Raw genomic sequence first — 23,044 nt, forward strand, 5'->3', positions numbered from 1 at the left:
CAGCAGGAGCAGGGCAGTGATCGTGCCCCTGCACTGGGCACTGGTGAGGCCGCACCTCGAATGCTGTGTTCAGTGTTGGGCCCCTCACCACAAGAGAGACATGGAGGGGCTGGAGCGTGTCCAGAGAAGGGCACCGGAGCTGGGGAAGGGTCTGGAGCACAAGGCTGATGGGGAGCGGCTGAGGGACCTGGGGTTGTTCAGCCTGGAGAAAAGGAGGCTGAGGGGAGACCTCATCGCTCTCTACAGCTGCCTGAAAGGAGGGTGTAGAGAGGTTGGGTCGGTCTCTTCTCCCAAGTAACAAGTGATAGGACAAGAGGAAATGGCCTCAAGCTGCACCAGGGGAGGTTTAGACTGGATATTAGGAAAAATGTCTTCATTGAAAGCATTCAGTGCATATCAAGCAATGGAAGAGGCTGCCCAGGGAAATGGTTGAGTCACCATCCCTGGAGGTATTTAAAAGACGTGTACGTGTGGTGCTTAGGGACACAGATTAGTGGTGGACTTGGCAGTGCTAGGTTAACAGTTGGTCTTGATCATCTTAAAGGTCTTTTCCAACCTAAACGATTCTATGATAGAGGTGCTAATGGTATTAGTTTTCTCTGATTTAAGGTTCCCCACAGATCTTAGCCAATGTTTTGGTCCTTATTGACATTGTTCTGTGAACTATGACTCATTAAATTAGCTAGAAGTTTGTTTTAGATTAATTACGACATGAGGAGCTTGACATTCTCCATCTGGAGCAGAGTTTTCAGTTGTCGCCTGCTGGGGCATGAACCATTCGATTCATAAAAAGGCACTTCATTTACTAAAACATATAATTTCCAGATTCAGCTTTTCCCATTAGGGCTGCTACTGCAAGGGCTAAATGATGCTCCTGAATTGCATCCTGTGCAACCCACAGATTTCACTGAAGGAAAGGGGAGTGACAGGATAGCAGTGCCGTGGTTCTGTAGCTAAAGCATCTGAGGAACAATTGAACTCTGTTGTTTCCTTCCCCCTACCTTCCCCTACCCTGTTAAAAACAAAAACTAAAAAAAAACCACTTAGAAAGACCCAAAACTCCCTGCAAGCACCTGGGAACTACAGGCAGGAACCCCTTTTTGATATGATCAACAAGTATTATATTAACACTGTGTCCAAAGCAGAAAATATAAAAATACATCAGAATCCTTTTAGGTATAATCTTTAAAGAAAAAAAAAAAAAAGAACCCCTCCAAACCAGTATGGGCTAGGCTAAAACATTAGCAAAAAAGATTGATGGAAGTACAGGCATTAGGAGACTCGTAAACCAGGTGTACTTTCAAACTTTAATGAGGGCAGTGGCTCGGGAATGTAGCTCTGTGAATACAGAATCACGCTGTGTATACGGAACATCCTACCTGGGTACTCTTCACAGCGAGATCAGTGCACTTTGTGCAACGTGATAACTTGCTAAGGCCCCTGCTACTCCTAAACGTGCTGCCGTGGAGGATTAGCTCTTCCTCCCCTCCCAGCAACTTGAACCGAACAGGCAAAAATGAATATTGCATGGGATTCTTTTAGCATGGATATGATTACAGCTTTCATACACGATGTGTTAGTTTTCTAACCTTATTATGCTATCCTTTCACCTTAGTAGAACAATTGAATTTTCTCCTAGTGGATTTTTCCAGAATCAGAAATTTCAGGGCCATCAGAAATACTGTGAGCATTTCTTCTGCACCATAGTTTGGGATTTTATTTCCTTGTCCCTTCATCTAACCCAATAACTCACCCTGAAATTAGATCATACATTTTAGGAAGAGATTCAATCTTATTTTAAAGATTCTCATTGATGGTGCATGAACCACATCCATTATTAATCTGTTCCAATGCTTAATTACCCTTGTTAAGAATACAATTAATAAATTGTCTGATTTCTGTTTGACCTTTCTTGCGTTCAATTTCCTTCCATTTCTGTCAAAATTTTCTGATAATGTTTCTCCCAGACTCTCTCATAAGCACCCCTGCTGTTCTAGAACAAGGGATTTTTTAGGTTTAATACTCAGGACAGTTATATTCTAATACAGGCTCTCCTCTTCCTTGCCTAGAGTGAAAGTGGTCTACGTAGATGGCAAATCCAAAGAAAAAGAAAACCAAAGAACAGAAAAGACAAAGAAACATAATATGCATTATTTTAAAGTGTACGTGGTTTATTATCAAGTAACTGAGTGGCTCAGCTTGCATCATGGCTGTATTTAGACAAAAGCCGAGCATTTAAAGTTTGATTCCAGGGTGTTTGTTACTGCCCCAAATTTATTATTGCAGCTATCAGTACTGTGCTGCAGTGTATCCAATGTGCACAACTGCTAAATCTATCATCCTTTTGGATAAGGTATGATCACTAACAATGGAAATATATGTAGGAATAAAGGTCAACATTTCTGTAGGTACTACAGTATTTTCCTGCTTTGCTCTTTATCTTGCCACCACCACCACTATATGCATATTTTTAAGAAAAGCAAAGCACTTGACATCTTTTTGGTTGAAAACTCCACATTTTCCATGTTCTCTCAAAAGACAAAACTCTTCCTGCTGTTTTGATGCTCCCAGTTGGGCTTCAGGATTTCAACAAGGCTAGAAATTCAGCTCATCTGCTTTGACCGTCTCGTACATGTCTGTGTAGCCATCCACAGCCCTCTGGACTGTCTCCAGCTCTCATTCAAGCCAACAGCAGAGCTCTGAAGAATTATAACCTCCTAATTCAAGTAAGGGGTGGGCAATGCTGACTTCTGCTCCTGCTGAAGCTATGTCATTATTGTCGGATTATTGATCCCTCCCCATGTGCACATTTGTTCTAGTATGGGTGAACACATGCAAAAAACCTCAAACCCTTTATGGTACTATATGGGTGACAGAGCACATTTTGTTGTATGTATTTGTATCTCCCTGACTCCTACATATAGTTTCCATGGGAAAATTGCAGAATGCCTACGCATGTTAATTTTTAGTGCAGCAGGCCGCTAAACCTATCATCTCACAAAAATGTCCTTTTATAGCCTTGTCAATCAGTGTATAATTAGCTGAATTTACATGCAGAACAGATGGGAATTTTGGAAATGTTTCTTTTACTGAATGCATGTGAGAAGGAAAAAAAAAAAAAAGTACCATGACTTGGGGATTTAATATATAGGTATTCCTAATGTGATGTTGAATTAAATTAAGCTCTAAAAATGTATGCAATAAAATGTTCAGCAAAACATGCCAAGGATTATTAATTAAAAACAAACAAAAAAGAATGTTTCCCTGGTATTCACAAGAGAAAGCAAGTAAATAACATCTTTCATTGTGAAAAGTAAATATCAAGGTTTATGCTGATGACTCTAAGTAGGTGTCCTCTTTAAGTGGAATTTTCAAAAGGTCTAGGGACATGAAGGCTCTGTTGTTTACAAACATGACTGGAAAGGGCAAGAAGGTCAGAAATCATAAGAAAACAGCATTCCCAGGCAGTCCTTAAAGAAGAGGAGCTCTTGCTGATCATTATCTGCCTCAGAGGAAGTGTGTTATTTGCTCTGAATTCAAAAAATTTGCCCATACCTTTGCCTATGCACGCTGGGGTACAGGATGATGCATCACCATACTAACTTTTGCAAGATGTACAGGTTTCCAGGGGGAGAAAGGAAGCTGCAAAAGGAGCTGGATATTCAGATGGCACCCTCGACTCCCTACTTACAGCACGTCTGCCGAGCTACCTTACAATGGTGTGGCAAATATGCTATACAGAACATTTCCCCAGACCAGTTCAAAATATTTCACATACATGCCAAGCCACCGAATCGCTTAGTACCAGTGATGGGGTCCATGTGACTTTGGCCTCAAAGGGGATAATTGCCTAACATATCCATTCATTTTCTGAGACATTCACACCCCACACTTGTAGCACCCTGGTTTTGGACTAGGGATTTCTGTAACCCCTTCATGACCTCACCACGTTTCTTGTGGAATGTAAAGGATGATATATGTAATTCAAGAATCATTACTGCTTTATGCATATGCTAATTAATCAGAATATCACATTTAACGACCATTTACTATTTTCTTTCTTTTCGTGTGCTGTTCTATAGTTATATTTTCTCCCTATTGAAGTCCTGGGTCAGACTGAGTTCTCCTGGTAAGTTAAGGAGACAAAAGTACATAGAAATGTGACATTTTTTTCTTCTTTTTTGTCTCTGCACACTTCCTAGATACTACAACCTAGCTTTTTGACAGCTCAGTTTAGAACTGGAAGAGAAAATAAAGTGCCAGATTAGAAGGTAATAAAAAGAATAAAAATCTCCAGATGAAAATTGTACCAATATTCACTACTTTGGAAAAAGACATCCTTTCCATTCCAGCATAATTAAAATTACTTAATTTTTTTTTTTTTTTTACCCCATTAAGTTGCTAAAAAAATAATGCAGATTCATTCTTGTCAATTAGAACAGGAGCTCCTGGCAATGGGCATTTTGCTCTGCCAGTGACCACAAAGACTGAAGCTCTCAGATGAGAAGCTGAAGTTCAGGCTCCCAAGCCAACATGCAAGTGCATTCATGAGCTTGACTAAGAATCACGCAGCTTCTGTTGCCCTGTCCAGAAACTCTACATCACTAAGCACTTTAAAGTACAGTAGCTGGAAATCAGATTTGAGATTTGCTTTTTAAATCACAGCCAATTCCTGGGCATTATGTTTTGTGGTTTACTATTGCAGTTGATACCCATCTCCCCTCCCAACTAACTACAGTGGGAGCAGCAAGGTCAGGCCCTTTATTAGTATGAATTACCATAATAATAAGTGGATGTAATATGATTAGTGCCTGAATTTGATTTATTACACTCAAGAAGGAAATGAAGGGCAAAGGATACAGCTTTGTTTTTTATGGGTATTCAGATAAACGCTAATAAGTTCCCAGGTAGCAAGGCATCAAAGTGTTAGAACATACAAGCTGATGAACATTCGGCTGTTTCTCCTTGGGGTACAAAGTATAAATTAATTATACCTTGGCAGGCAGCTTGACTGCGGGGTCCTTGGAGATGAGTAGAAATAGATGGAAGAGACTTACTTGGCTGTTGGGTATATCAAAGCAATGACAGGGGATTATTTTTACTACCAGTATAACCAACTAGCCCAGAGTAAAAAGCCCCAAAAAACATAATTAAGAAAAATTATCAGGAAAATTGGACCTCTTGGCTTATCAAGTCCAGTCACTTGTTATTCTGGGCATACTTCTCATATAATTCCTTCACAGAGGTATCAAGCTCTATCAGCCTAACTCTTAAAAATAGTTAGGCTTGGAGTTTTAACACATTTAGATAATTCCTAAAGAGATATAACAGGATATACTTTCTTCCAACCAATATCTTATTCTTGAAATAAATTGGATCAGATCTATATAGTATATCCATGAACTTATCTTGGGAGTTGAATACAATGTAATGTGAAGGAGAGAGGAACTTTTTAAGTCAATAATGCTTCCAAAGCCTGTGTATCACAAAACTTCAGGTATTATTGTGACAAGCAGAGTAGAAAGATAATATTCAATAAATAGATAGAGAGAAAAAGGGTCTGTAAATTGGAAATACCAAAAAATGCAACTTGTTAAAGCTATTTAGTTTATTTTCAGAAATGACATGCTATTCCTACTTTAAATCTGAACTCTTGATTTGCCTTTTTAGATTATAGCACCCAATCTGAATGGTTAAATTTTTGGGTGGAGTATCTCAATGAGCCATAGTTTAAGAAGATGTTTCTGGTGATGGGTCTAAAGCACAAGTCTTATGAGGAGTGGCTGAGGGAACTCGGGTTGTTTAGCTTGGAGAAAAGGAGGCTGAGGGGAGACCTTATCGCTCTCTACAACTGCCTGAAAGGAGGTTGTAGCGAGGTGGGTGTCAGTCTCTTCTCCCAAGTAACAAGCAATAGGACAAGAGGAAATGGCCTCAAGTTGCACCAGGGGAGGTTTAGATTGGATATTAGGAAAAACTTCTTCACCTAAAGGGTTATCAAGCGTTGGAAGAGGCTGCCCAGGGAAGTGGTTGAGTCCCCATCCCTGGAGGTATTTAAAAGACGTGTAGATGTGGTGCTTAGGGACACAGATTAGTGGTGGACTTGGCAGTGCTAGGTTAACAGTTGGACTTGATGATCTTAAAGGTCCTTTCCAACCTAAATAATTCTATGATACTCACAGTGAGGGACCTTCAGAATAAGACTGTCAGGGTCCATTTCTCCATATACTCACCTGTATGCTTAGGTTTCATATGTGGGAAAATGAGATCAATAGGTTAATCCTGGTTGGAAAGCTAAGTCTATGTATTCCATTGGCAGAGACCTACAATAAATTAAATTGTATGTATATTTCCTTGAATATCTGAAGCTCAACAACGTGAGCTTGGAATAACAACTGAGAGATTAGGCTTTATAATACATAATATGTAAAATAATAGTTGTGAAATGAAGCTAGCATTTGTTTCATTGAATAGATCATAGTAACATGAAGCTTTAGATTTTGACTCAGAAAATTATCATAACTTTACAGAGAAGTAGGGAAAACATTAAATCTTGTGTATGAATTACTCTGTACATATTTGATTTCTCTCAGTCAACAAGCTTTCCTCTACTTGTTCATATTTTTTGTATTTAAACAGACAAAGGCAAAGAAAAAAATCTATCCAAAATGAGCAGAAATGTTATTTTGTGTCTAACAAAATACTGGATTAAGAGGGAAATATGCTTCTGAAATGTGATTAAAATTTACACCACTCATCACTGGAACCCAGGTGTCTATCTGCAATTAAATACTTATGTATGGATTATAGGGAGTTACTCCATCCATGAGAACAAATGCTAATTATGTGAGGTATTAGCAATACAGCTAGGGAATTGTTACTACGAGTTGCTTGGATGGATACTGTCTTTCCACTCTTGAATTCTGGAAGGGGCCGGTAGTAAAAGTAGAAAGACAAAGTGGAGATGTGAAGGCTCTTCTCTATCTGTTTGTGAGTTCTCTACAATAATTTACTACTGATCACGGGAGCACTAGTTCTTCAGCAGAGACTGAAGTGCAGTATTCTGACACACACCACATTAAATGAGAAATTTTGATCTATTGATAATTTCACGGTGTTATATCCAGATGTTCTTATTAATACATAATACAGGTTTAACTACACCAATTCTCAAAACAAACATCCCTCCAAATAAGACTTGCAATGCTTTACTGAGGTGTTGGAGAAGTCTAGGAGGAAATATCCAGTTACAATATTCTACCTATGGCATCTGGTTCTGCCCTACAATGGTTTCACGTGGAGTCCTGCTTCTCCTCATATCTGTCACATTAACACATACCGTTCTTCTCCCACTTCAGTGATGCTTTGACAGCATGTCAGTGTGGGATCCTTTCAAATCTGCATCAAAGCAGGAGTGGGTACATTTCGAAGTATGAGGCACCGCTATCAAAGAGCGCTCCGCGTTCTAGATTGTCGTGGTTTAACCTGGCAGGCAGCTAAACACCACACAGCCCTTCGCTCACTCCCCACCACGGCATGGGGGAGAGAATCATAAACAAAAAGGTAAAAATCATGGGTTTTACTCATGGGTAAAGACAATTTAATAGGACAGAAAAGAAAGGTAAAATAATAATAATGATAAAAGAATATACAAAACAGGTGACGCACAATGCAATTGCTCACCACCCGCTGATGGATGCCCAGCCAGTTCCCGAGCAGTGGACCCTCAGCCAGACATCATATGGTGTGGAATGTCCCTTTGGGCAGTTGGGGTCAGCTGTCCCGGCTGTGCCCCCTCCCAGCTTCTTGTGCCCCCCAGCCTGCTCGCTGGTGGGGTGGGGTGAGGAGCAGCAAAGGCCTTGACTCTGTGTAAGCACTGCTCAGCAGTAACTAAACCATCAGTGTGTTATCAACATTATTCTCATCCTAAATCCAAAACACAGCTCTATACCAGCTACTAGGAAGAAAATGAACTCTACCTCAGCCAAAACCAGGACACGGATGAAACCAGCACTTGAGATTGAAAGTTAACAGTAATACACTCTGTCATATCCCAATATCCCACAGCCAGCTCTGTCTACTCTAAGCAGTAAGACAAAAACACGTGGTAATAATCTACTTGTGGAGTTTAGCAAACACTCAATTTTGCACAGTCAGCAGGAAAGATCATCTCCATTCTTTCCCTCCTCCAACTTGATAACCAAGCTTCAGTTTGAAAGACAATGTCAGCATGGTACCCTGTTGGATACTCATGATTAAAAGTTGTCTTCAAGTTGTAACCAACAGCACACAAGTCTCCTGCCTTTTTGCAGGAACAGAATGTGGAACCAATTCTGCAGTGCTTCATGATGGTGTGTCAGACACACTGACTGCAGCTGAAGACAGTATTCTTAAAAGCAGTATTTTACTGCAGTTATGCTCACTTATACCATGAAGAAATGCATGTTTACTTAATGGCACAGACTTTTGTTTATAAAAATTGTCTTTTGATTTTATCAGGTAAAATGATACTATTCTGAACTTCTTCATACAAGTGGTATGTGTCCACATGAAATCAGATTTTAAAAAAACAAAAATAGTAGAAGAGTGAAAAATAAATAATAAAGAACATTTTGATATAAACATTCCTATTTTGACATGGCAATGGAATATTTACTCATCCAAAGACCACACAGACAGTGCTTTGCATAACTCAGGTTTGAACTTTGGGGGATCAGCACCGAGCATTTTTTTTAGCTTGGAGCACACCTCCTAAATTAATGAAATTCCTTTTAATCTGTCAGCTTTTATTTTTGTTAATGAAGTCTGTAAGCATGTTTAACTAAATGGTTAAGCATGGGAAAGTAAATATTCTCCAGATACACAACGTTTATTGGACTCAATCTGAAGTCTGTAGCAACAGCTGCGTAAAGGCAGATCTGCCGCTGGCCCTGGCTCATTGACACAAGATTGAGATTTTCTGTCGATGGGTATTGGACCGAGCCCAAAAGGTACGGTGCTGCAAAGTGAGTTTCCTACTCTTCCATAAAAGTGAAAAGGGGAGAGAAGAGTGCCAAAACACTGCTGTCATACTGCTCTTGACATGTCCCAACCCAGCAGGTACTGTTCTCCGTTATGCTTGGCACGTGCCGTCTTGTACCAACGCAACAGCTGATTTTTGTCAGCGCCCATTATTTGGCTGTAGCATCAGGGACACCTACTCACGCACGTATTCAGAGAGGTTCCAGGTATGCAGGTATTCCAGCACGACCAGACATTTAATCCTTTCAAACAACAATCACGGTCTGAAAGAATCATTCATGATTCAGTTTGGATCATTTGCATAATGAAGTCGTATGAAGAAGTATGGTAATTCAAGAGGAGGTGGGGAGGAAATTGAAGGTTGCAGTTTTCGCAGGAAACCTTAAGGCTAGCAAAATGCTTCATGAAATCACCAAGGATGAAATCCATATTTCCCTACTGAGTTAAACATGACCTGACAATGCCAATGAACTTTCAGAGAAATGACAGACAAATTACAGCGTGCGTGTGCTAAGCCATGTTGAAACCCTCATTTCTAAAAGACATCCTGTCAGGAGTTGTAAATACTGCGGACTAACACCAAAAGATTTTCTTCCTACTTCCTATGGCATGTACTTTCTGCTCACAGACCACTTATAGGCTGTGCAGATTATTCAGTGGATTGCAAATTAAATTCATTTTGACCAGGAAGCAAGTGAGGAATACCGAGGCATTTCTGGCCACAGTCGTATAAGTCTAGTTGTTTGTCTCTGGAGATCTCCACCAACAGACTATCCCTTCCCAGACTGTCCCAGACTGTGTCTTCCATATTTTATACGTTTGAGGATTGGTTTTGTTTTGTGGGGGTTTATTTATTTATTTATCTCTTTATTTACTGCTTTTAGCACTTGTTCTCTGAAAGCCATGCAAAAACAAAGGCAGGCCACAATTAACTGTTGTGTATATATGAAGGACACTCAGACAGGACGTGTGACTAGAACAGGATTTGTTTTATACCCTCTTACGCTGAAGCTGGAAGAGACTGCAGCACGGCAGGCTGGGTTACACTACCACCTTCCACACCATCTTTTACCACTTGGTCCTAAACTCTCACCACAGAGAGAAGAAATGAGGAAAGCCGTTGACGGCTGAGCCTCCAAAAGGCCTTTTAACATCTGTATCATCCATTCTCCTGCTAATATTCGTCCTCTACTCCCTGCCCTGTCACTGTCCCTTACCTTTTTCCACCCCACAGCTGTTCATTTCCATACCCCCTGGAGCATTGCTGAAACACGCCGATCTCAAGCGGGAACACTTGAAAGGCTGCAATTCCCAGGTGTGAGCCAGATCCAATGTAACTCACTTGAGCTAACCCCGAAAAATAACATCAACGATACTTGCGCTTTTTTATTATTCCTACTTAAAAACAGCTACATGCATAACATTTAACTCTGCAATCGTTATTCATGTTGCATAATGTTTTATTCACGTGCCTAGATCCTGTCAGACCAAATAAGACTATTCAAAAGGACAAATGCCGTTTCGGTGAACAAAGACCAGGGAGCTGGGTTCACAGTACTTCGTGAAACATTTGTACTGGCTGACTGACACAGCAACATTAGGATTTGGCTAGGGCTCATAGAAAATGGGTTTGCTTTTTGGAAAAGTTTCACAGATTCATTGTTTCTCCAGGAAAGTGAGAAATCCTGTTGGAAAAATTAACAATTTCTGTTAAAAGCTCCTGAAGTGAACAAGCAAAAGGCAATGATTTTCTGCAAGAAGGGGAAATCATTTTCAGATTATTTTTGTTGTTGTTGTTGCTGTACTTTTGGTAGCAAGAAACCTTTGTTTAGTCACAAACCCAATTTTCAGGATGTTTCTTAAAAGGTCTGGTTTGGGTTTCTCTCTCGTTGTTTTCCTTCTTTCACCATATGCTGTTCTGACATGCCAATACATCACGGAGCAAGGTTGTCAGATCCTCCCTCTAGAGTTTTTACTAAAATACTACTAAAAACAACCGTACATCTCCATCTATCTTACAAAAAAAACTAAATTACAGTTAAGCCAACAAGTTTCCAGTGGAGACCTTGAAAGCATTCCTCTTTAATATTACAGTAATCTGGGTTATTAACAGCACTAATTTTGATGCTGATGTGAGGTCAGTTCAAATTTTGGCCTGTGTCCTGGTTTCAGCTGAGATTGAGTTAATTTTCTTTATAGTGGCTGGTATGGGGCTGTGTTTTGGATTTGTGCTGAAAACAGTGTTGATAATACAGGGAGGTTTCAGTTGTTGCTGCACTGGGCAAGGACTTTTCAGCTTCCCATGCTCTGCCAGGTGCAGAAGAAGCTGGGAGGGGACACAGCCAGGACAGTTGATCCAAACTGACCAAAGGGCTATTCCATACCACATGACATCATGCTCAGTATATAAAGCTGGGGAAGAAGAAGGAAGGGGGGGACATTTGGAGTGATGGCGTTTGTCTTCCCAAGTAACCATTACGCGTGATGGAGCCCTGCTTTCCTGGAGATGGCTGAACACCTGCCTGCCCATGGGAAGGAGTGAAGGAATTCCTTGCTTTGCTTTGCTTGTGTGCGTGGCTTTTGCTTTCCCTATTAAACTGTCTTTATCTCAACCCTCGAGTTTTCTTACTTTTGCTCTTCCGATTCTCTCCCCCATCCCACCAGGGGGGAGTGAGCGAGCGGCTGCGTGGTGCTTAGTTGCTGGCTGGGGCTAAACCACGACAGCCTGACGAAGGAGAAGTAAAACATCTGCAGGAAACACGTTTCTGCTACATTCTGCGTGACGTGAGAATTAATGGGTGCAATTCTATGGCCTGTGTTATGCAGGAGATCAGACAAGATTATCATAGTGGTGCCATCTGGCCTTAAAAATCTATGAATCTACATTTAAATTCTCACTTGAACTTAGGTAACCTCTCTCTAAGCCCATCTGCATGTTGAATATTCCCACTAAAAGGCAGTCGCTAGCAAACCAAGTATACTTTACTGGCCTCAATCAGCTTTATTTTATGTAGCCATTGACATTGTATTGCGGCAATAAAAACCCAGAAGAAAACCCGATACAAACCCAAGTATTTGCACCTATAATGCAAACAACAGAAAAATAATAAATTAACAGTCCCTACAGCCACCACACCATGTCATGGACAACCACCCAGTGCTGAGCAACCACTGGCACCAAGCTCTGAAGAGCAAGCTGAACTACCAGTTTGATTGATGTTTGTGTGCGACAAACCCTGGGAATTAATTTGGCTGAGACTGTAGATGAAGATTTGCACAGAAAGTGGTCTTTGGGACCACAGAAAGCTCAACACGGGAAATCATGAAAGTTTTAAGTGAGACAAGTATAGAGGAACACACAAGGATGCAAATCTTGTGCCTCAAGTTAGAGAGATTTCTTTTTTTCCCTAATAATTATTCACCCGAGGCCTTGCTATAGCGAATGGCTTAAAATCAGGATTTAAAAAGACAACAGCATGGGCTTTTGAGGAGTTTCAGTGGCAAAGAGGGAGATGGAATTCCTTCTCCACGGCCTGACAGCTCCCGGCTGTAGGCTCCAGTGTCCTGTGACCACCCATGCCTCTCAGGTTTCCAAAGACATTTTCTTCCGTGTTTTATTCTTAACAACTATGGGGTTTAGATAGCCTCTAAATTATGTATGCATATGAAGGGGAAGATGATGTTATTTAAGCACTTCAGTTATAGCAATCCTGTACACGTATCTTGTAAGTTGGTCGAAGGCCCATGATACACCAGCAGAACGTGGATGATACAGTGGTTTTTCACGGGTCTCAAAGCAATGTGGAGATGCCGTATTGTTATCCTGATGTACCTAGTGTCTGAGAGGCAGGAGCTTGCCTGCAGCTATACAGACATAGCTGGGGCAGATCTTTCTTTCCCTCTCTGCAGAATGTCATCTCTATTAACTTGGTAGGATTTAACGAGATTTCCTTGCTAGAAAGCTAGAACAACACTGCGAAATTTTTGAAACGGATATTCTTGATGATTATACAGGAACAGTGGGAGCCTGATCCAGAATTTAATGAAGCAGTATTGCTGTTTACTTTGCATTTAGAAGCAACCAAGAGTAAAGGAAGAGAGAAGGGGTAGAAATAGAGTATCAGCAGAAACTTGTATTCCTCAGGGTTGAGTTTATTGGGGGGAGGTTGTCTTTTAGTTTATTTGTTTTAAAATGTGTATATATACTTTGGATCTAAAGTTCTTCACTCAGTTGGATTTTGGTTCTCATGAAAACATACTCTGTATGATCAAATGTGGGTTATTTCTATTGAGGTTACTTGGGGAAATATATTCATGAGGAGTCTGCATCCTGATGATGCAAAACAAACACAAATAAAGAGAGAAGCCAGGAAAGAGATCTGAAGAGAAGTAATGAAAGGAACATTTTGGGCACAATCTGTTTTTTCTTATTATTATACTATGTCTATACTCTTCTCCCTTATTCTCAGCACTGTACGTTTTAATTGTCCCCTGAAGAAACAGTTCTGTAGATACATCCACAGGGAGCAAAGGCTCTGTCAGTGACAACCAAATTAATTTCTCTGTTGGAAGCACGAATGTGACTTAAAACCCCACAACAATGTAATTTTAGCAGTTTGAACCATCTTTCTTTATAGTAACTCTTGCCCTTTATACTTTGGAGGCTAAGAGCCCTGGTAGCACACCACCTATTTAGAAAGACACCAGTGATCAGGAGTTAGTAGGTCTGACTGCAACATTGCCTCAATTTTGTCAAATCAGTATATTGATTAACATTCTTCAAACAGATAATGAGGCCTTGCCTTAAGATTTAGCATGCATAAAAGCAGGCCACTTCCTACCTAGAAGCCACATCACAACTATATGTTGTTTAATATATGCAAACCACCTTACACACCTCGGAGGCACTTCTGGGTTCAGGTTTTCAATGCACTTTGCCTCAAAGTCCAGCATGGCTGGGATCAACCCATAGCTCTTCAGAACAAACCCGAGAACAAAACCAGAGTTTAATGTGCGGGAGAAAAGCAGTATTTTTCTTTTATATCTGTAACTATGGCAACAAAACCTATATGAGAGTCTATATGCACCTATGCCTAAAAACATCTGCGGAGAGCACAGCAATGTCAAAATATAATCTGCTGTACCTCGTTCCTGCTGAAGGAGTCCCTTCACATTTTCATGCTCCTCCCTCACAGTAACTATTCTTTTTTCTTTTCAAAAGAAACAGGTGTTTTATATCTATCTATGATTCATATGCAGTAAGAGAGAGGAAGCATATAGATTTATTGTAAAAAAAACAAATCTCCACTGGCCTTTAAAATGTTAACCCTTTCCTCTCCTTGGTGCAATAGCTAATCCTGGCACACAACAAGAACACTGTCTAAGGGAACTCATCCAGTGCTTTGCGTTGCAGTCATGAACACTTTTCAGACACTGCTTTGGACTCCAGGACCAAAGTATTTTGTTGAGTATTTTGATTTATTGATCCACTGGTAACACTGAATGTGTTGTCTGATAACACTAGAATGACTTTAACTTCAGGGACGCTGTGAGGCTGGGTTTTCATGCACGATGACCTACACAAGTACATATACATGTGAAACATTTTAAATTATATTAGAAGAATGCTTTTGAGGTGCCATAACTCAGCATTAAACATGAAGAAATTTCTGATTTAGGACTGCTTGTTCAAGTCATTGCATCCTGTTGTGCAAGGGCACAACGAGGCAAGCTTTGCAGCGGGAAGGTCCACCGAGGGCTATTCGATGCAGTGATGTAGCTGCCACTTCCAGGTCAGTAAGCCCTTAAACAGCAGATTACTGGAAGCTGGGAGAGGATATACAGAGGAATTATCTCTCAGTGTTTGCCCAGTTCTTATAGTCTGGCCCTGGGCATCTGCTCCTGGCCACTGCCAGGGGCAGGACACGATGGGCAGATGGCCTTAGAGCTGTTCCCCATCACAGCTGTGACTCCCCATCACAGGCTGCTGCAACGGGGCATGAGAGATCTCACGGCTGCTTTAGCTCATTTTGAGCAAGCAGCTTGGAAAACCCTGTGAAAAACATGTACCACCCCCCCCCCCAATGTTACATATAAATATATGTTCAGCTGAAAATGTCCTCTGCCAAATCCCCCCCACAACTGTATAAAGAAGACCAGCAAGAAGGAAGGGGAGCCACCACTTCTTCTTCTGCCCCAGTGTCCCATAACAAGGGTGCTCTTCTTAAACAAGGCAAACAAGGAAAATTATCTCTTTTTCCAAGGCAACACTTTGTAAAACCCTTATCTTCTATAAAAAGGGCTTTAATTCCCATGCAATGGGCAAGAGCTGGCTCAGCCATCTTGACAAGGGTTACACAGCTGCTGAGCACCCCACAGATGGCTGGTGTGTTACGTATCACTTTCCTATGATCTTGAAAGCCCCAAGATGGGGAAATGTCAAAATAATTATTGGCAGGAAGCACTAGGAAGAGATATGAAGTTTCCTTAGTGGAACCAGATACCGCCATCAGAAGAAGACACCCTTCCAACCCACAATGGGACTGGCACAGCATCACTGTCCAAATTAGGGTTGGCTGCGCAGCCAAGGGTTTATGATGAGCCCTTTCATTATCCAGTCTGGAGTGTGAACAAGTGTTTAAATTATTTGTGCCACGTTGCTTCTTTAAAAAAAAGAAAAAAATCTTAAGTCTACAAAAGCTGCAATTTACTTTAGGTAAGACTTTGTATCACATTTCTGGAATAGAACAGTTCTTCCTCAGCATCATCATGTTCACGTAATTTTCCCCCATCGTCTCCCAAGAAAAACACCCCATCCCTTTTCCCTGTGCTGACAGGTTGGCATTGGCTGCCCAACACAGGCAGCTCAAGGTGCCACCAGCGTCATCTCTTCCAGCACAAAACCTTTGTGTGGGCAGGCAAATCTCTGTGTGGTCTGTGGCTGAAAAGTCCCCTGGAGAGACTCTGTTATATAGGATTGAATTAAAGCATCTAACGCTACTCTACAATGGGATTATCATTGTTCTTTTATCCAAGTTTCAAAGAAGCTCAGCAGAGTGACCTTTCCTCAAGTATTTTTCTCTGATTCTTTCTGATCTGAATTTTCTGTAGAGGAAGAACTAAAAGAGAAAGAAATATGCTTTGCTTTCCTTTTTGTACTGCGGGAACATTGCAAGGTGTATCTGTTTTCTTAGGTTTTTGGGAGGTCTGAGATTTTCGCATTACCTAGGATAAAAATAATTGTATCAAAGATACGAAGCCTTGTGCTTCAGGCCAGAGGTCAGCTGCTAACTGATGAAGTAAGGAAAAAAAAGTTTCCCTGTGAGAAAAATCATTCCCCAATTGTCCGTGATGGGTTTCTCACACCTTCTTAAGGAACAACTGTCAGAAACAGATGTTAAAATAAGGGCATTTCCAGCCTGGTCCAGTATCGCAATTCCTCTGTTTCAAAGGCAAGGTAATTTTTTTCTTTCAACACTTGTGCAATTGATGTATAGATTTGGATAGATGGGGTTTGCAGGTATTTTTATATATATATATGTAGGTATTAAATGAGAGAGTACTTCTGTTTGTGAATTTATTTTTAAATCCCTACGGACAGTGCTACATCATTATGTCACATGAGGGTACATTGTTAAATCCTAACTCACACTTACATGCAAGTAATGTTGTTGGCTTACATTTGCATGAATAAGAAAATCCCTGGGACTACCTGTGCTACCCGCTTCCTTGCTCAGGCAATAGAGTAGAAAGATGTTGCACGCATTTAATTCATCCCCTTTTTTCCGTGTCTCATGACTCAGTTTCCCTGATTTTCATTTCACAACTTATTACGCCTTCTCAAGCACACTCACACGGTTCACATTTGCAGCTACTAGAGGGTGTGATGAAATGCTTTTTCCCTGAGCACTGTCCTACAGACCCAGCAGCATCTCCCACCTGTAGAGCATTTGAATTTCCAGGTTTATTCAGTACTATGATTTCCAGTGAGATTTTATTCTGTCAAGGAAATCTCAAGTATCAGCTTGATGGCTTGGAGGGCTCATTTAGAGTTTGAATCTGAAAAGTATCTTATTAATCCAACCCTTTATGGGCTATAATAATACACAAATGAATAAAACCTATGAATAAAAGCACTGTTAAAGACACATATATCTCTAGAAAGAGAGAAAGTACCTTACAGATATAAACCTTCAAAAAATTAAGTATAAGCAGCAGCAGAAAAATAGAGGAAGGAAGATTCTAATGTATATTTAAAATTCTAAGTGACATTCACAGATCAACAACAAAAGAATAGGAAAGACCTATACCAAAACACAGTAATCACTCCCATTTGATAACAATTTCCATAAGTACAACTCAGCTGACAGAGCAGGAGTTACGGGTTTTGATTTGAATGCAACAGCTCATTTTGGTGAGCACTCAGGGAAAAAAAAAAAAATTAAAAAAAATCAGGAGAAGCCTGCAGTTATGTCAGTCTGGCTTATGAGGCGCTTTTACAGTGCAACGTTCAAGACACTGTAACTGAGGTTACACACAAGTTATATGGTAATAAGGACAAGTCAGGGTGTATATACTAAATGCTGTGAAAGTAGCCTTGTGTCACTGTGGATAAAATTGAAAGGATGGAGTCCGAGAGGCAAAGTGACCGAAATTAAAAAGAATAAAACCTGAGAAATAAGCAAGTTGTGCAAGTCTAAACAGGCTATGTGAAGTGTTCTCTAGCTATATGAAGTGTTCTCTAAGCAAACAAGTCTATAGCAAACAGATGCAAGAACCCCAGAAACCATATCTCTTCCTGTAAAGGCAAAGGTTGCCTGGGAATACTTATAGATGTTACCAAACATCCTTCCTACATGCTGTCAGGCAACACTTGCTGGAGACTTTACAGACCAATGCTCCAAGACTTCCAGAAAATGTAAATGGATAGGTGCTCCCTCCTTCAGTCGCAGGTCACCTGGCATGTCCTTACATGCATGCCTGGTCTGCTTGAAGACAAGCCCATACACCTTAGCTGCATCCATAAATCTAGGCAGGTGGCGGTGGCAGCTTGGTTCTGTCCCATCACCCGGATTGATGTTTGGCAATCATCAGGCTCAGGGCAGCCAAGGGCAGCCAATAGGCTCAGGGCAGCCAAGCAGCAGTATCTCCAGCCCTCACCCAGAGAAGAAACTATAGTGGTGTGCAAATCCTTCCTGAGTACCTAGACAGTCATCGCACTGTAAATCACATCTTAAGTAACCTGTAAACCATGCATTAGCTGCTTGCTGGGGTTAAACCCAACTAGGTGGGAGCTCCAACATTTGTCCCACATTTCCTGGGCACATCCCACCAAAATAAACCCTCCAGCAGAGCAACAGCACTGCCACTCCCGTGGATTTTACCTTGGCTCATCTCATGGATCAAAATCCTCAAACACAGAGGATGTCAGCGGTTTATATATTTGCAGACAAACAAAACAGAATCCACATTCACACCTCAAAGTCTGGGGCAAAATCCACAGGGGGCCCAGCTGAGAGCACAGGGCAGCAGTGTGAGCTCGGGGGACCGCCATGAGTCTGCGTGCTGGTTGACTTCATGAGTGGTCCATCCAGGACTCGCTCCTGCTCTGACTGCCCCACCACTCTCCCATCTGCTGGTAGGTGTGAGGGGAGAGATGGTCAATGTCGAGGCTGTAGCTGCTACACCGAACTTCATCTGTTCTGGAAGAGGTGGAGGAAGACAGCAGAGAGGCTGTCTGTCTCTGGTGGAAAATACTCTGCCAGGAGCCTCCTCTCTTCACTTCCTTCCCTCACCTCCAACACAGTGAAGAAACCAGCTTTGGATTTTTAACATATAACAACCACAAAACCCAGCTAGCATTCATTGTCTTTAATGCAGTCAGTAGTAGTGGCACATTTCAGTAATGAAACCTAATTCATTTTCCCAACCCGGTTAGAGAAGCTCCACTGTCTGATGAAGGAGTCCAGGCATAATGCAGAAGAGGGGTTTTGGGGGGGGACAGAGAGGGGAAAGGAGACAGGAAAAGGGGTAAATCAAGGCACGTCCAAACAAGCAGTGCAGAGAAGAAGTAAAAAAATCTGAACACAACAACAACAAAAAATCCTTCCAACCCATCCTAATGCAGGACCCTATAGGTGACCACAGCACATGATACCTATGTCTCATATAAAAAACTTCTGGAAATTTCTAGGTACTATAGCTCACTTACATGAATATGAAAGACAGCCTCAGCTTATCCTTGACCAGGCACAATACTGAATTTTAATCACTCACTAAGAATTTGATAGCTTGCAGAGAGGAGAGTTTTTGTAATAAGGTTTGATAAAACATCACCCTTGGGAGAGCTTGTACATAAACATCTCAAAAGAGTTATGCAACCTTAGCATGCAGCTTTCACGACAACAAATCTATCCAGCATCAGGAGCACAACCCAGGACTTAAAAAGGTTATATCTCTGCATAGCAATGATCTCATCCTCAGAGCAATACTTGTTCTCAACAAAGTATGCGAAGGGAAGCAGAGATGTGCTCCTCCCTCTCTTAAATCTTGACTGAAATTATTGTTTTCAGGAAAAGGACTAAACCCAAGATTTTTGCCAGCAGTAGAAAACACATTGTTTGCACAATAATCACCTCCCCCAAATGACAGCTCGGTGTCATTTCATATTTTTATGATGCTGTCTGACAGCCAGGGTTTCTAAGGAAACACCAATATTGGGGGAGCTGGAGGGAATGGAAGAAAAGGACAGAACCTAAAAATAAGAGTCACACGCCTCTTCCAGACATTAAAACCGCCTGATAAAAAATTGTAAACATCTCCTTGGAACGGTAGCATTTCTAAGACACCCATAAGACTCCATCCAAGTGGAATCATTTTGCACTGAACAATATTTCTCTAAGGGAGAGTTATATTTATGAAATCTCATTCTTTTAAAGGATGTTTGGAAAAATATGCTGACTGGATTATTTCTTAAATTATTCCAGAATAAATGGAAACTTTATCATTTTGTTCCACTGCAGCCCCCAATAGGACTCAAAGTCTCAGGTGGAGCATGACTAGAGGAATAGATTTCACCTATTTTCAGTATTGATGGTTTTCATGCTGGAAATGTAGGATTTTTTTTTTTTTTTTAATTAAACTGAAATGGGTGTGGGAAGAAAAAATAATCTCTCTCCCCTTGAGCATTGACAGGGCATGCTGGAATGGGACATCCAAAGCACTCCAAACTCACCTGCACTAAATATGCCCAAAGAAATGACATCGCAACACAGCAAGTTAAGCACTTTTTAGGTCAAGCTGCAGTTAAGTTAGGAGGAGGCAAAAATATACTAGGAATATTTCTGGAACATTCAAAACCTCTAATTTTTCAAACTGTCATTGTTTGTGCAATTAGCCCAGAAAAAAAAATCTCCTCTTGGAGACATATGCATCAGGGATATTTCCTCATCCGTGATGAAATTAGGACTGTGCTCTAAAAAGGGCTGTGCTGTCCATAACAGCGCATAGCACAATGCTGAAGACAAATTTATTATAATATAACTTTGACACAAAGCTCACTGGAAGCTCTTGAGTATTTTACCATCTCTCCCAATTGTGTAGGCAACCACAACCAGCACACAGTTAAGCAGATGATTTCACCGAATGTGACTACTGAGCTTTAGGCTATGCATAAATATTCAGAGTTTTACTCCCAGGCAGTCACTAATACACTCCATGTACAGATCAGGAGGGAAACATTTGTGGAACGGAAGTCAGAATGTTCCAATGCGTTTTTAGAAATGGTAGCCAGACGTTTGTTTGGGGTATAACTTTGATATTTTGTGCTGCTAGTGTTTAGACAGAGATCCAGAGGACATCAGTTTAGCAGTACATATAGACCCCTAGCACCGAGTACCACGATTTACCATGAAAACTCTCTCCGCATCAGGGTTGAAATAGTTTTTATGCTATATATCTGAGAGAAAGAGACAGCCTGTATATCATAGCTGTAAATACATATACACACACACACATATATAAAGCTAATTAATTGTTTCCATGCATCGTTATTTAAAGGTGCCTTTAGTCACTAGCTTGTAAGTATGCAAGTATACTTGTAAGTACCTAGGAATCACCAAACGTTATTCTCAAAGGAGCACTGGGACATATCCCCAGAAGACAAGCAAAGCTGGGCCGCTCAGTCAGTTGGAAGGAGAGTGGTCCCTCATCTCACCCAGAGCATCTCCCCAGCCCTGCCCGCTTCAGAAAGCAACTGCCTTTCCTTCCATCAGCTGATGGGGGCAGAGAGACACAGCCAAGCTTAAATCACCAAGGCTCATTAGCTACATTAAAGGATGGTTGGTATGTCTTCTTGTTTGATAAAATGTAAGAGTCTCATACCCATTTGCTTTAGCAGCCAAGCAGCTCTCCTCTGCACGGCTCCGAGGCTGGAGTGGTGGGAGTGCCCAGGGCTTCCCAGATTGCTTTAATCGGTGCCTTGGTCAGTCTCTTTCAATACGCTGAAAGAGTGTTCTGGCGTGTGGAAATTCATTTTTAAGTGTTCCCATGGATCATAAGCTATAAAAGAATTCGTCTGGTGTCTGAGGTAGGTTAAACCTTCTCAAATTCAGACATTACCTTAGCTACCATGCTGAAGGAGCCCTCCTCCCATTTGTAACACCACCAGCTGGAGCCCAGGAGATGGGTTTCAATTAGCAGCATACACACACCTGAAATATAAAGCAGAGAAAAAATAGTACCCCTCACTATTTCTCTCTCTTGTTACAGTCAGAACCACACTAATTGATTTATGCTGTTGCTGAGTTTGGTCTTTTTCAAGTTTGATTCATGACGCTAAAACAACAGAAATAAAATCTTCATGCCTGATTTAGCAAGTGGGCAGAACAAAACCCCAGCCTGACTAACCGCACTAACCTTTCAAAATGCTGTATTTTCATCGACTGGCCATTCCCCTTCCTTGCAGGCTGCTGAGGCTGCACAAGGGGAGAACAACAATTGCCAGTTAATCCAATTACAGAATGCTCTAAAGGTTGAGGAGATGGAGTAGCTTGCCATTTGATATATGATTATGGGGGATTAAACTCTTCATTTATGTGACAAAATTTTAATAAGGAGAGTAAATGACTCTGAGAACAATGTGGAATATCTGCAATTGTTTAAGGATTATTGGTGAATAAAAAGGAAATGAGAAAACATGAGAGGGGAAAAAAGGAAAATTTCCAACCATGTTATAAACCATTCAACACATTTACAAACTGTTTTCATGACACTCCTTCAAGTGACACTTCGGGAACTTGCTATAAACTATAATCAAGAGCTGGCACTGAAGGGCCAAGAACTGAAGCAAGGTCTTGAAGGCCACCACAACTGTCCCACCACATTTGTGAAGTGGCACAAGTGAAACCCTGAGCAGTTTTCTGCAAACCAGAGCTCAAGCTGGAAAGGAGATACTTAGTACCAGGATACTTATATTGGCCTAAGAGAAAATGCGGATAACGAGCAGAGGCACATGGATAATTCCCTGTCGTGGTTTAGCCCCAGCCGGGAACTAAGCACCACGCAGCCGCTCGCTCACTCCCCGCGAGTGGGATGGGGGAGGGAATCGGAAGAGCAAAAGTAAGAAAACTCGAGGGTTGAGATAAAGACAGTTTAATAGGGAAAGCAAAAGCCGCGCATGCAAGCAAAGCAAAGCAAGGAATTCATGCACCCCTTCCCGTGGGCAGGCAGGAGTTCAGACATCTCCAGGAAAGCAGGGCTCCATCCCGCGTAACGGTGACTTGGGAAGACAAACGCCGTCACTCCCAACGTCCCCCCCTTCCTTCTTCTTCCCCAGCTTTCTGTGCTGAGCATGACGGCGTATGGTGTGGAATGTCCCTTTGGGCAGTTGGGGTCAGCTGTCCCGGCTGTGCCCCCTCCCAGCTTCTTCTGCCCCTGGCAGAGCACGGGGAGCTGAAAAGTCCTTGACCGGTGCAGCAACAACTGAAACCTCCCTGTGTTATCAACGCTGTTTTCAGCGCAAATCCAA

Source organism: Ciconia boyciana, chromosome 7, assembly GCF_034638445.1.
Source record: "Ciconia boyciana chromosome 7, ASM3463844v1, whole genome shotgun sequence".
NCBI classification, from domain to species: Eukaryota; Metazoa; Chordata; class Aves; order Ciconiiformes; family Ciconiidae; genus Ciconia; species Ciconia boyciana.